The sequence below is a fragment of the Felis catus genome, chromosome A1 (genome assembly GCF_018350175.1).
Source record: "Felis catus isolate Fca126 chromosome A1, F.catus_Fca126_mat1.0, whole genome shotgun sequence".
NCBI lineage: Eukaryota > Metazoa > Chordata > Mammalia > Carnivora > Felidae > Felis > Felis catus.
In genome coordinates this window covers 65,181,021-65,194,139 of record NC_058368.1, presented here as the reverse complement: position 1 = coordinate 65,194,139, position 13,119 = coordinate 65,181,021, and positions in this window count along the sequence as shown.

Sequence of the window (13,119 nt, the reverse complement as noted above, 5' to 3'; positions counted from 1 at the left end):
AATTTTATGAAAGTCATGAAATGCCCTTTTCAACTAGCCTGGATACAGTGGGCAAGAGTGATTCTGGATTCCACTTTGTTTCTTTAAATATTTAACAAACATTTACTGCGTGCAAGATTTTAGATGTATACCTGTTTTTCTGTTCCTTAGGGATAACTTCGGAATGATCCAAGCTTTATACTTCTTTTCCAGTAGATTTGTGCTCATTATCTCTATATGAAACTGTGTGGAATAAGCTATAGACTATGCCTAAACAAAGAAATTTATCCGTTTAAGTAGTTGAAATGAGTACCCTTTAAGGAGCACAATATAATATTTATATTACAAATGTATAAATATATATTGGTTACAATGTAGTTGGCCTAATTTCAAGTAAGACCCATATAAACCTGTATACATCTGGTAGAGAAGACTCAGCCATTATTAATGGCCGCAATAAAAGTAAATCTAGTTACCAGAGGATCAAGATTTTAGTTGCAATTTAAATGAAGTTTTTCATGACATACAGGGACGTAGATATTTTAATATCTGATCCAACACGTCATCTATTAGTACAACGGAAGTAGAAGCACCATGCTATGTGTGCCGGGCTTTCAGTATTGCTTGGATGTTCTACTGTTTGATGGAGAATGTTTTTCATTGATCTGCAAGCCATTTTTGTGTAGCCACGTTGTCATGTGGACGTGTGCTTTCATCTTGCAGATTTTACTTTTCTGGTCTTTTTATCAATTCTCCCTTCCTGCCCGTGCTGAAAGTATATACCATGCTGTTTAGTGTGCTACTGTCACAAATTTAGTCTGCTAATGGTCTATTAATAACAATATCAAGGAAAATGGATTGATTGGAAAGACGCTAAAAACAACATTAATATGAATCTTGAAATATTCTTACCTTTTTAAAGTTAAAGTGCTGATATAGTTTGGGCTACATACGTAGACCAGTAGATTTAAATTGCTATGACTTCTAAGGAATCCTTTGATTCAGACAACCATATGGTGTGATAATTCTGTGTTAGAAAAGCATAGTCCTAAATCTAGGATTTATTAGGCTGAGTGACTATCCTCAGGCTAGCATCAGAACTGATTTTAGTAGCTAAGGTACATTTCCAGGGTTGTACATAAAAAGGTGGATTGAGAAAAATTAAAGAGCTTGATTTGAATGAGATCATCTAAGATTGGCTCAAAGAAAATCAGGGTGCATTGAGTGGAAATTCTAGAGAGAAAGAATGAAATAAAATTCAAATTATAAAAACGACCTCAAAGTGGCTAGCTACTGTTTCCTTTGATATTCTGAGGTTGAAACCTAAAGTACTTTAAAATTTGGGATCTGCCTTTTTTGAGGTCTAATAGTATTTAAAGGAGAGGGAATAGAAGAAATTTGTAAGTCTTTTTGGAAAATAGCATAGGAAACCAGACTAGAATAAGCAATGCACGAATCTTTGCTTTGTGGAGGAGGGTATGGTCGTCATGAGGGAAACATGTTCAATTCAGCGAAGAATTCGGTCTTTGCAGGAAGCTCATAGATATATTCTCTTACAATGAGACATGTAAATGTCATTTGGGAAAGTTTTCCCACCTCAGAGTCCTTTATATATCATTATCATCTCTGCCTGAATGGCCCAGTGCATGTAATAATTGGGCTTCATTTCTTAGTGTTAGCTTTTCCATCTCCAGGAACACTTCTTTCTTCCCCCCGGTTCAGGGATTTCTCTCCTGGGATTCTGCTTCTCTTTGAAATCTATCACCTTCTCTTCGAGTTTCATATATTTGTGGATGTGTTTGCTTTTCCGGGGAGAGGTCCATAGCTTTTTATCAGCTTCTCAGAAGGATCCGTGTACCCCTTGCTCTCTAATCTGTAGGATGTAGGCAGGATCTCTGTTGTCCAAGACTATAAAACTAATTCTTCTCATTTTCTGTTTTTATCTGGTTCTTAAGCAACTCAACAAACTTTCTTAATGGCTTCTTAATTTTTGGGGACCAACCTTCTCATAGAATGATTATTCTCAATCATGTGAGTATGTGTGTGTGTATATATATTATATATGTATTATATATATGCATATATATGTATTATATATATGCATGTATATGTATTACATATATGTGTATATATATATTTGAATCACCTGGAAGACTTCAAAGAATGTATGGTTCCCGGGCCCCATACCCAGAGATTCTGAATAAATTAATGTGTGGGGGTGGCAACAACAATATTGGATATTTTTAAAAAGTTTCCCTAGATAATTCTAAAGTGCACCTAGGGTGGGGAACCACTGACCTGGTATGTTACAGAGCTTCACATTTTAATTAGTCATGGTAAATTGGTAACAATTTTGAAAATTAGTATGAAAATGTCTCTGCTGCTAGTGGTGACCAAATTTGATTATAAAGATAAAGGGGTAAAGAGTGGGTCAGGTTATCATTTACATATTTCAATGGTTGACACCTGCTAGGATTATGTCACCTCCAAATTTAAGTTAAAGCCCTGTTAATGTGAGGAACTGTATCTTTTATTTAATAAATCCTATGTAAACCATTGACATAAATACACATTATAGAAATTTGACTCTTCGAAGATATTTAACCTAAGCATAAGTGTTGAATCATGTGTGGAACTATCATCAATAAACTGTCATCAATAAAACATTACCCCCACGCCCCACCCTATCTCTTTCTAAAGAGATTGGCCAATTTTCAAATTAGGTCATTGACACATCTACTTCATCAATGTTAAGATTTTAAGACAACATGTTTCTAGATTTTGTAAATAAGGTTTGTGAAAAATGCATCCTTAAATTCCTCTAGTTTTAGTATTTTGGTCCAAAGCCTCTCCTTCCAGTCTTCTACAAAGTCTATATTTATTTTTTCAATTTAATTAATACGGCTTCCTGCCTTATGAAAGATATATTTTCCTTCTCATCCCCTTTCCATTTCCCTTTGATTTTTAAATCAAGATTCAAACCAAGTCTTATTCATTGATGAGCTAAATAAACTGTTCTCTAGCAAAGAGGCTGCTTTCTAATTAGCTGTAGGATATAATTAGTACATTCTCTGGGCCAGTAAGAATTGGATTTACCAGATGCCAGCAACTGACAGTCCGAGGAATATTAGCAGTAAGCAGGCAGAAGCGTGGGTGGAGGAATGGGGATAAAGGAAGGGGATCCTTACTTCAGGCTGTCAAGGCTTATGTGTGAAAATTTCTGTCAAGTTAGTCACTTGTACTATCAAATATGTTAAAGCTTCAATTTTCAATATGCAAGTCTACTAGACCAAAAGGAACCACAGAGGGTTCTGCATCAATAATCATGTATTATGGCAATTAGTCCATGAAGTACAAAGCTGCCATAGATGTAAAGCATCTTAGCTGAAAACCAGAGTCTTGGCTCTAAGTCAAAGTTTAATTTTTGATAAAAGCCTGCAGTTGGCTTCAGCATTTGTCTGGCACCAGGACACCATGGACTCATGATAAAATTATATTATTTCTTAATAAGAAACCAGACCATAAAATAGTTTATCTCACTTTCGTGAAGTTCCAATTTATCTAATCCAATTGCAGACACATGTATATGGATCAAAATGAAGATCTAAGAGATTTTGAGCTATTTTTAAGACCTGAAAATAGAAAGCAGTGTATTAGATTTGATTTTGAAATAAAAATACAGTACTTACAAATAGAGCAAAAAGTTTCATATTTGACTAAATTCTCTCAGAAATCTCTGGTGACCAGAGATGTGATATAAAAAAAGGCACTGCGATTTTATATTAAAACAATCCCCAAGGCCCTTTGAGCCCATTTTACTTGACCTTTTTTTTTTTTTTAATCGTTCACAACTGGGGAAATGGTAGTTATTATGAATGGTTTAAAAATATTCAGAATTTCCTAGCATTCAAATTGATTGTATATATTATCAATACGTGTTATGGGGCTTTATTAACTCTAGCTCTACTAGTGTGAATCTGTGAAAATAAATTCATTCAATTCTTGCTACAAAATTCATAAGTTCTGGATAAGCAAGAGGCATTGTGCAAATATATATATATTTCCCAATATACACACATATTCCAAATATACACACATATTCCAAAAATATGTATTCCAAATACGCATACAGTTAGCCCTTGAGAGACATGGATTTGAACTCCGTGAGTCCACTTATAGATGGATTGTTTTCAGTAAATATATGTACAATACTGTATTTTCTCTTATACTTTGTAGATAACATTTTCTGGTCTACTGCCATACCACCCTGAACACTTCCAATCTCATCTTGATAACATTTTCTGTTCCTTAGCTTACTTTATTGTAAGAGTACAGTATATAATACATATGACATACAAAATATGTGATAATTGTGTTATCAGAAAGACTTGGGTCAAGAGTAGGCTTAATAGTTAAGTTCTTGGGGAATCAAAAGTTACATGCAGATCTTCAACAGCATGGGGTTTGGTGCCCCTAACCCCTGAATTGTTTAAGTGTCAACTGTATATTCTGTATATTCCAAACATATATATTTTCAAGATGCAAATATGTGTGTGTGTGTGTGTGTGTGTGTGTGTGTGTGTGTATATATGAAGTATATTTACTTCTTTCATTAAAAGGCTGGTAATGCAGACAATCCTAATTCTAATTTTCTTCACTGTCAACTGAGAGTGTTGTCTGTGTCTCATTATCCTGTGTGTGGGTGCTATGTCTTGAATTATACCACCCCCAAATATGTAAAACCTTACCCCCAGTAAATGTAACTGTGACTTTATTTGGAAGTAATATCTTTGCAGATGTAATCAAGTTAAGATGAGGTCATTAGTGTAGGGCCTTAATCCAGTATCACTGGTGTCTTTATAAGTGGAAGGGAAGTTGGGCACAGACCCAGGAGAACATCATGTAAAGACACGGAAATGCAAGGAAAAGAATGCCGTGTGAGACAGAGACACCCAGGGAGCATACCATGTGACAACAGAGGCAGAGATTAAAGTCCTGCAGCTGCAAGTCAAGGCCGGCCAAGGGCTGCTGTCAGCCACCGGAAGCTAGGAGAGGCCAGGAGGGATTCTCTCTTCCAGGTTTCAGAGGGAGCCAGGCCCTGCTGGCACCTTGATTTTGCACTTGTAGCCTCCCAAACTGTGAGACAATATATTTCTGCTGTTTTAATCCACCCAGTTTGTGGTACTTTGGTATATCAACCTTAGAAAATGAATCCAGGAGTATTTGATAAATTTCCTGCCGCAAGAATATATCCATCAGTTAGGAGTGTTATGGGGGAGAGCCCTACCCTCTGTAGGCAAGTAGACTAAATCTAGTCAATGCAACACATTTTTATTGACTTCCCACAGTTAGGGATGTAATGATTAAAAGTCATTGGATGTTCCCTTAATTATTTCATAGTCTAGACCACCTCTAAGGTTTGTATAACTCTAAAATATTTTTATTCTACGGTAATTAAAGTGTATTAAGTGTGGAAAATCAAACAGCATGTCAAATTGCAGATAAATTTAATAATAAAAGCATATAAGGAAGTGTCTGGTAGAATGAGTTTGCTTATCAAGATAGAATTTTGATCCTAAAATAAAATGTCAGAGTATTAAAGATGAATTTGTTAATATGATATAACTTCTCTATACCAGTTTTTCCTATACCAAAAGAACAAGTTTTGTTTTTTTTTTAATTTGAGAGAGAGAGAGAGAGAGAGAGAGAGAGAGACAGAAAGCGTGAGCAGGTGAGAGAGGCAGAGGGGCAGAGAAAGAATCTTAAGCAGGCTTCATGCTCAGCACAGAGCCCAACACAGCGCTTGATCCCATGACCCCAGGATCGTGACGTGAGCTAAAATCAATTGTTGGTTGCTTAACCAACTGAGCCACCCAGGTGTCCCAAGAAAGGCACTTCTAATACAAAGCTTGATATATGCGTATGATTATAAAATAGCATCTATAATATATTAAATAATGTATAAGATGCACACACATATTTTATGTCTATGCAAATGTATTATTTATCCTTATTTAAATAAAAGACATATTTTCAAACTCTATTAACTGGACAAGTGTACATATAATAATTGAGAAAGGTTTAGGTTTAAAGTTTTAGAAAATTAACGATTGTGGATTAGAAAGGCTCTCACTGGTTCCGTGTAAATGATTTTGTCACTTTTTATGATACAAATTGCAACCCCCCCCAAAATTAGAGAAAAAATGGAATCAATCCCCATGTAGCCAATATCCCACTTGAATGACAAGCATTGTAAAATATCTTAATAGCCACTTTCAGGATTCAAGGACCATGAACCCAGTACCAAAATTATCAAACTGATTTTATAAATTCAGTAAAGTTGTAGGACACAAAATTAGCATGCAGAAATTGGTTGCATTTCTATACACTAATATTGAAGTAGCAGAAAAGAGAACTTAGGAACACAATTTCATTTACAATTGCACCAAAAATGATAAAATACCTAGGAATAAACTTAACCAAAGGAGGGGTGTGTGTCTGGGCGACGCAGTCAGTTAAGCGTCCAACTTCGGCTCAGGTCATGATCTCAGAGTTCGTGAATTCAGGCCCCGCATCAGGCTCTGTGCTGACAGTTCAGAGCCCGGAGCCTGCTTCAGATTCTGTGTCTTTCTTTCTCTCTGCCCTTCCCCCACTCACGCTCTGTCTCTTTCTCAAAAAATAAATAAACATTAAAACAAAGGAAAAACCTAGCCAAAGGGGTGAAAGACCAGTACTCTGAAAACTATAAAACATTGATGAAAGAAATTGAAGATGACACAAACAAATGAAAAGATATTCCATGTTCATGGAATGGAAGAATTAATATTGTCATGTAAGTAGACCATTTATATTCATACTATGTATTCATATTTTAGTGTCTTTGCCTTTTTTGAAGCTTTATTTTTAAAATTATTTAAACAAATAAAATTATTTATTTATATTTTATTTATTTGCAAATCATTAAATCCACCATGCATTAATATTCAATAGGATTATCTGTTCATGTGGCTTTCATGAATAAAACACCTCAGTAATTCCCTGTAGTGGGTAGACACTGAAGTCACCTTCTCAATGTCTGTTTCAACCCCGACCCCCACGAATGTGGCAGCTGAGTGGTTGGGTGACTGACTCCCATTCCAGGGGCTGACTCAGAGAGTCTAGCTTAATCAGTAATCCCATCCTCCTTGCCAGTGATTGGTTCAGCATTGTAGTTCTGAGGCAATAAGGGCGTTTATACGGTAATAGCAATTGGTTCTGGAAGGAGCAGGTGAATTAATTTGGGCAAATGAGATACAACTGGAAATTGCAAGTTAGAACTGCTTCCTGACTCAGGAGAATGTCCTACAGAGAGCCATTTCCTTTCCCCTAGATGCTGTCACCCAAGGATGTGAAGTCTGAAGAGCAGTAGTGATTTAACTACCAGTCTGAGGATAACGACAACACCGAGAGGAGGGAAGAATCAGGAGAACAGCAGTAGTCTGAGATAGAACCACAGAGTTAAGTCACCACCAGAATCTATTCTCTGGCCAAGCTTCCAGGTACACAAGGGAACAATTTCCTCAATGTTTAAATTTGAGTTGAATTTTCTGTGACCTCCAAAGAAAGTATCCTAAATGATACTTATTAATATTACCTATTAAATACAATCCGGATTTTAATTTATATATTCAAGGCCTACTACCTATTTAATTTCTATGATTTCCTGATTTATTTACTGTATGCCAGCTGTTAGAGTACTTTCTATGGCTTACAGTTTCCTTTATCTAAAATGTTGTTCCTCAATCGTAAGTTATAAAAGTTTAATTTTTCTTAAAGTTCTAGCTTAAATCTTGTCTCAGGGAGATCCATGATAACTTCCACTGGGATGAATCATACATATCTGTATATCATTGTATCTTTCATTTTTTTGTTTTCCTCACTCATTCGTGACTTACCCAGTTCTGTGTATTCCAATTCTCACATATATCGCCACCTATTTCATAGACATTTTTTGCATACTATCTTTTCTACAGGATTGTTAGCTCCTTGAGGACAATTGTATCTTTTTATTTTTATAAGTCACATGAAGTTTTGCAATACATAACCTATACTTTATTTTGGTTGGTCAGGGTTGTCATAAAATTTTCTAAGCTTTCTGTCATATGAGTGTATTTGTTCTCTTTTTATCCGTGGAAGTGAAGGAAGAAGAAAGTCATTTTGGAAAATTAATCATCAAGTCAATGGTTCAATATAAATATAATTTATAAATTATAGACTCAATCACTGGCAAGACTAGCATGAGTCTGAAATGGTACTGGAGTTCCATTGCAACCACAATATCTTGAACACCATTCAACATGCAGTCAGCTTAAAATAAAAGTTATTTGAATATGTGAAGGAGGCCTACAATGAGGAAAAAGTAGCAAGAACTTTGGGAATCACTGAAATGATTTCATTAATGACAAGCAGATTTAAACATGTTCCAACTTTCTTACATAACAAAGTGAAATCTGCGTGATTTAGAGCTGTAACTAGTTTTGCGAGCTCTGTAGCCATGAAATAAATGTTACTTAAAATTCATAAATGATGCAGTTCCAGGACTTTTTAATAGGGTTCTGAGGAAACAAGCCCAAGGAGATTGAGTTGTAGTAGACACTTTCATGTGCCAAGCAAGGTGCTAGATGTGCACACATTTTGTTGGGATCATGGAATTTCTGATTGCTTAGTAATTGGCCAAAGTCACATGGCTAGTGAGTGCTGGGACTGCAATTCAATTCTGTCAACCTTTAAGGACCTTGCTTCCTCCACTCATGTGCTTATATCAACTGAGCAACTGTCAAGCAATCTGTAGTGAAGTCTGTTGTTTTGTGTAGTTTCCTGAGGGCAGAGGGAAGGGACTTTGATCATGCCAGGCCTCTGTTCCTGACATTTAATGACCTTTAATTCCTTAAAACATTCATTCATTCATTCAATAGTTACCAAGAGACCATCATGGGCTAGCTACTTCACTGAGTGCTAAGCACCTCATATGAATAAGACAATTTTTTTCTGTGAAGGAGCTCATAGAGTACTAAGTGATACAAGCACACAAGCTGTTAGTGTATGATGCCCTGTGGTCTGTGCTTCCCTACCTTACTGTTGATCCCTTATCATAACTTAACCGCATTATACCTATCCATTGTTCTTACCTATTCTTCCCAGTACCTTTATGTTGGTAACTACCAAATTTACCTCCAAAGCCCTAACCTCTCTCTTGCATTCCAGAAACAGCCTACTCAACATTTTCTACTGGATGACCGATAGACACTTTGATGTTTCCAAACTAGAACTTTGAATCCCCATCCTCCAAACCCCAAGGCTGGCCTTTCCTTTACATCTCAGCATGTGAATAAGTAATCCTGCCTATTCAGTTGCTTGGGCCAAACATCAAGCCATCTCGACTTCTCTCTCTTATATGTGCCACATTTACCAAACAAGTCATATTGGCTTGATCTTCCGATTATATTAGAGTCTCCATCAGCATAGCTCTAATGTAATCTAGAGAGGCCAGGGGTCCCCACCTGTTTCCCCCTTCACCTCCTGACACCTATAGTCTTTTCTCCATCCAAAGGCCAAAGTAGTTCTTTAAAAATGACAACAACATCAGACTCAAGTCATATTATTTTTCAGCTCCAAATGATTTAACTGCTTTCTATTTCGCTTAAAATATAATCCAAAATCTTATCTTGCTTCAAAAGTCCTTCCCAACCCAATCCCATGCCATTGTCTAATCTCCTCTCCTCCTACTCTTTTTCTTGCTACCTTGGCTCCCAAACTGGCTTTCTCACTAATCCTTGAACAGGGCAAGATTGAAGCCTTGTCTGGGCATCTACCTGGAATAATTTTCCTTTTCATCCATATGGTTCACTTCCTGGCTTCATTAAAGTCTCGGCACAATAAGCAGTACTTAAATATTTCCGTGACCACACCAAGCTATAGGACCTCTTATCACTCTTATCCGTATACTCTGCTTTATCCTTCTTCTTTGATTATCACTGCCTGGAAACCTGGAAATTATATTTAAAAAAGTAAAAACAGAGTTTTTTTCTGATTTTCTCCACTAAACTATGTGGTCAATGAGAATAGGGTCTGTGATCATTTTTTTTTTTTTTTTTTTTTTGGTATGTGTTAACTTGGCTAGGGAATAGCACCCAGTTGTTCAATTAAACACAAATCTAGGTGTTGCTATGAAGGTATTTTGTACATACAGTTAAAATCTATAATAAGCTGACTTTAAGAGAGGTGACTATCTGGTTTGTGGGATTGAGCCCAGCGTCGGGCTCTGTGCTGACAGCACACAGCCTGCTTAGGATTCTCTCTGCCCCTCCCCTGCTCATGCATGCTCTCTCTCTCTCTCTCAGTAAATGGATGAACATAAGAAAAAAAAAAAAGAGAGGTGACTATCCTCCATAATCTGAGTGGGCCTTATCCAATCGGTTGAATGTCCTTAAGAGCAAAACTGGGGTTTCCCTAATAAAGAGGAAATTCTATCTGTGGACTTCAGCCTCTGCTTCTTTTCCAGAGTTTCTAGTCTGCCAGCCTGCCCTATGGATTTCAGACTTGCCAGACCCCTCAGTCATGTAAAGCCAACTTCTTGAAATGAATCTCGTTGTAAATATATAAAAAATGCATATGCATGTATATATCATATACATACATATTTATGTATTTTATATTCATATAGATGTACATGTTTAAGTTATACCTAAGTATAAACTTTATATGTAAAATATAAATTATGTAATTTTATTTATTGTACCTACTCTTTATATATATGCGTGTATGTATATATGTATGTGTGTGTGTGCATGCACACGTGTGTGTATGTAGCCTACTGGTTTTATTTCTCTGGTAGTCTCCTGGTTGATGCAGAGACTACGCTGAACACTTCAGTTTCCCTCTTCAGATGTCATCCCCACTCTTCTTCATATTGCATAAATCTGTACCAACTGCACTCAGTGACTCCTTTGCCTTCTACCCTGTGGTTGGAATGGGAAATATTAGGAGGGAATAGAGAAGCAGGAGACAGGACATTTATTCATCAGGTTCACTCACAGCTAGTCACTGCAACTTGATAGTGATCCTTGTTCACTGAAGACCATGCCGCTTGTCAGACAGCCCTTTTCCTGGCTCTGCTCTCTGGGTTCTGGTAACTCCTCCCTCCTCTGTCTCTTCAAATCTAGAGATAGGTTTGACTGCTTCCCACTATTGCTAGCTTTAGGGTATTATTGCAGATCATTTGCTGATTTCCTTAAAACCTATGCACATCTTTGAGAATAATCTTTTCATTACACTCCCCTCTCTCACCCTGTTTAGATAAGCCATAGGTTTCCTGCTGGGACAAGTGATACAGGAGCTGTGTCCTCCTTTTTTTTCTCTTCCTCCTCTATCTCCAGTATCTAGAATAGTAGGATCTCCATAAATATTTGCTGATTCGTTGACCAAATAAGCATGTACGCTTCATTTTATTCACTGTCTCATAAATACCTCTTACTTTCTCAGAAGCATCTTGTGTTTACTTCCCCCTACCCCATCTGGAACATTCTTTCTTCTTTCCCTCTACCTGTGGATCCATCCCCTGAGATCTTATTTAAACTTCTTCAAGAAAACATTCCCATCTATTCTAAGTAGCCAGGATTGATCTTTATCTCTTCTGATTTCTCACTAAATGTAGAGTCAATCTATACAACAGAATGTAGTGCTTAATCATTCGTGCACTAGCCTTATACTCGTTTTTGTTCATGGTGTCTCGTTGCATCCCTCCAAGGAGACTGTAAGTTTCTTGAGGGCAATGATTACTTTTCATCCATTTCTTTTTATAAAACCTGAGTAATGCTAATGGTTCATTTAAAAAATGGCTTAGAATAGCATCCCTGCATATTACTTCTAGGGATGTGGAATCATTGGAATTTTCCCTGCTGATTTTTTGGAAGTAGTTCCTTCACTGTAGTTGGTGAGAATTAAAAAAAAAATCAATATACATTTTGAACATAAGCACTAAATTTTATTTTAGGATGTAATGCTGCATTAAACTTTTTTTTTTTTATTAAGACCATGTTCAATCTTACCTGTGGTTGCACATCCTTCGATAATAAATAACAAATGATATTAACAGCAAAGATAAATTGCATCATCCTTTCCTTAATGCATAAAATATTGTTTTTTTATGAACATAGAAAGCTACATGGCCTGAAGCTTAGAGCAAAGGGCTGTGATCCTGGTTTCTGATTTGAACTGAGCCATTCAATTTTGAGGTGATCCCAGAGAAGTCATTTAATCTTTTCTGTACTTCCATCAATCTAGCAAGAGAGCCTATGTATCTTACAGAGCAAGAATCTATTATCCAAAAAACAAAACATAACAAAACAAAAACCTAAACACACTACGTCTAAGTTAACAAATCTTGTTTCATTAAACTTTTAATAGAACTAGAGCCTTTAAGAGCTAGCAGTTACAGCATTAAAATGCTAGTGTCAAACCTAGAACAAAATAGGCAGTCTTAAATGTGAGCCCACATTTATGTTGAGTAAATATGCCAAGAGAAAATGCCCTTCTTGTTCATGCGCCTAGATTTTTTTTCCCCCTGTGAATAATAAAATCCCTCTTCCTCTGAAATCATCAGAAGGGCTAAGTGTGACGGGCTGAGCTGCTCTCTGTAACATGCTTTGAGGGAGAACAAATGTGTTTTGTCGATTAGCTGGTTATTGCCACTTTCCTTTTAAAAAGATCAACTTGAGCTGATTAGAAAACTAAGGAAAAGGAACTTTTAATGGCAAGATGAGGACATTAAAACCAATATTGTGGAGAACCAAATGGAAAGCATTAGAATGCGTTATTGATTGTTCAGCCTGGAAAAATATGGTAATTACTCTTTGAAGAGTAGGAAAAATGGACCAGATCTTCTACTGTGTCGCTTCAAGTTCTGTGATCTTCTCTCTCTTGTGGTAATGAAGATGTGAATGGTGCTTTCAGATGAGTTTGGAGGTGTCCATATCTACAGTATTTGAATCATCAAGGCTTTCAAAACACAGCACGCAAATTCTCCACCTCAGCCACATAGCTCATAAATGTAGCACAAATGGCCTCTGACCTTATAATGTAATATACTACTAAGTTGAACCT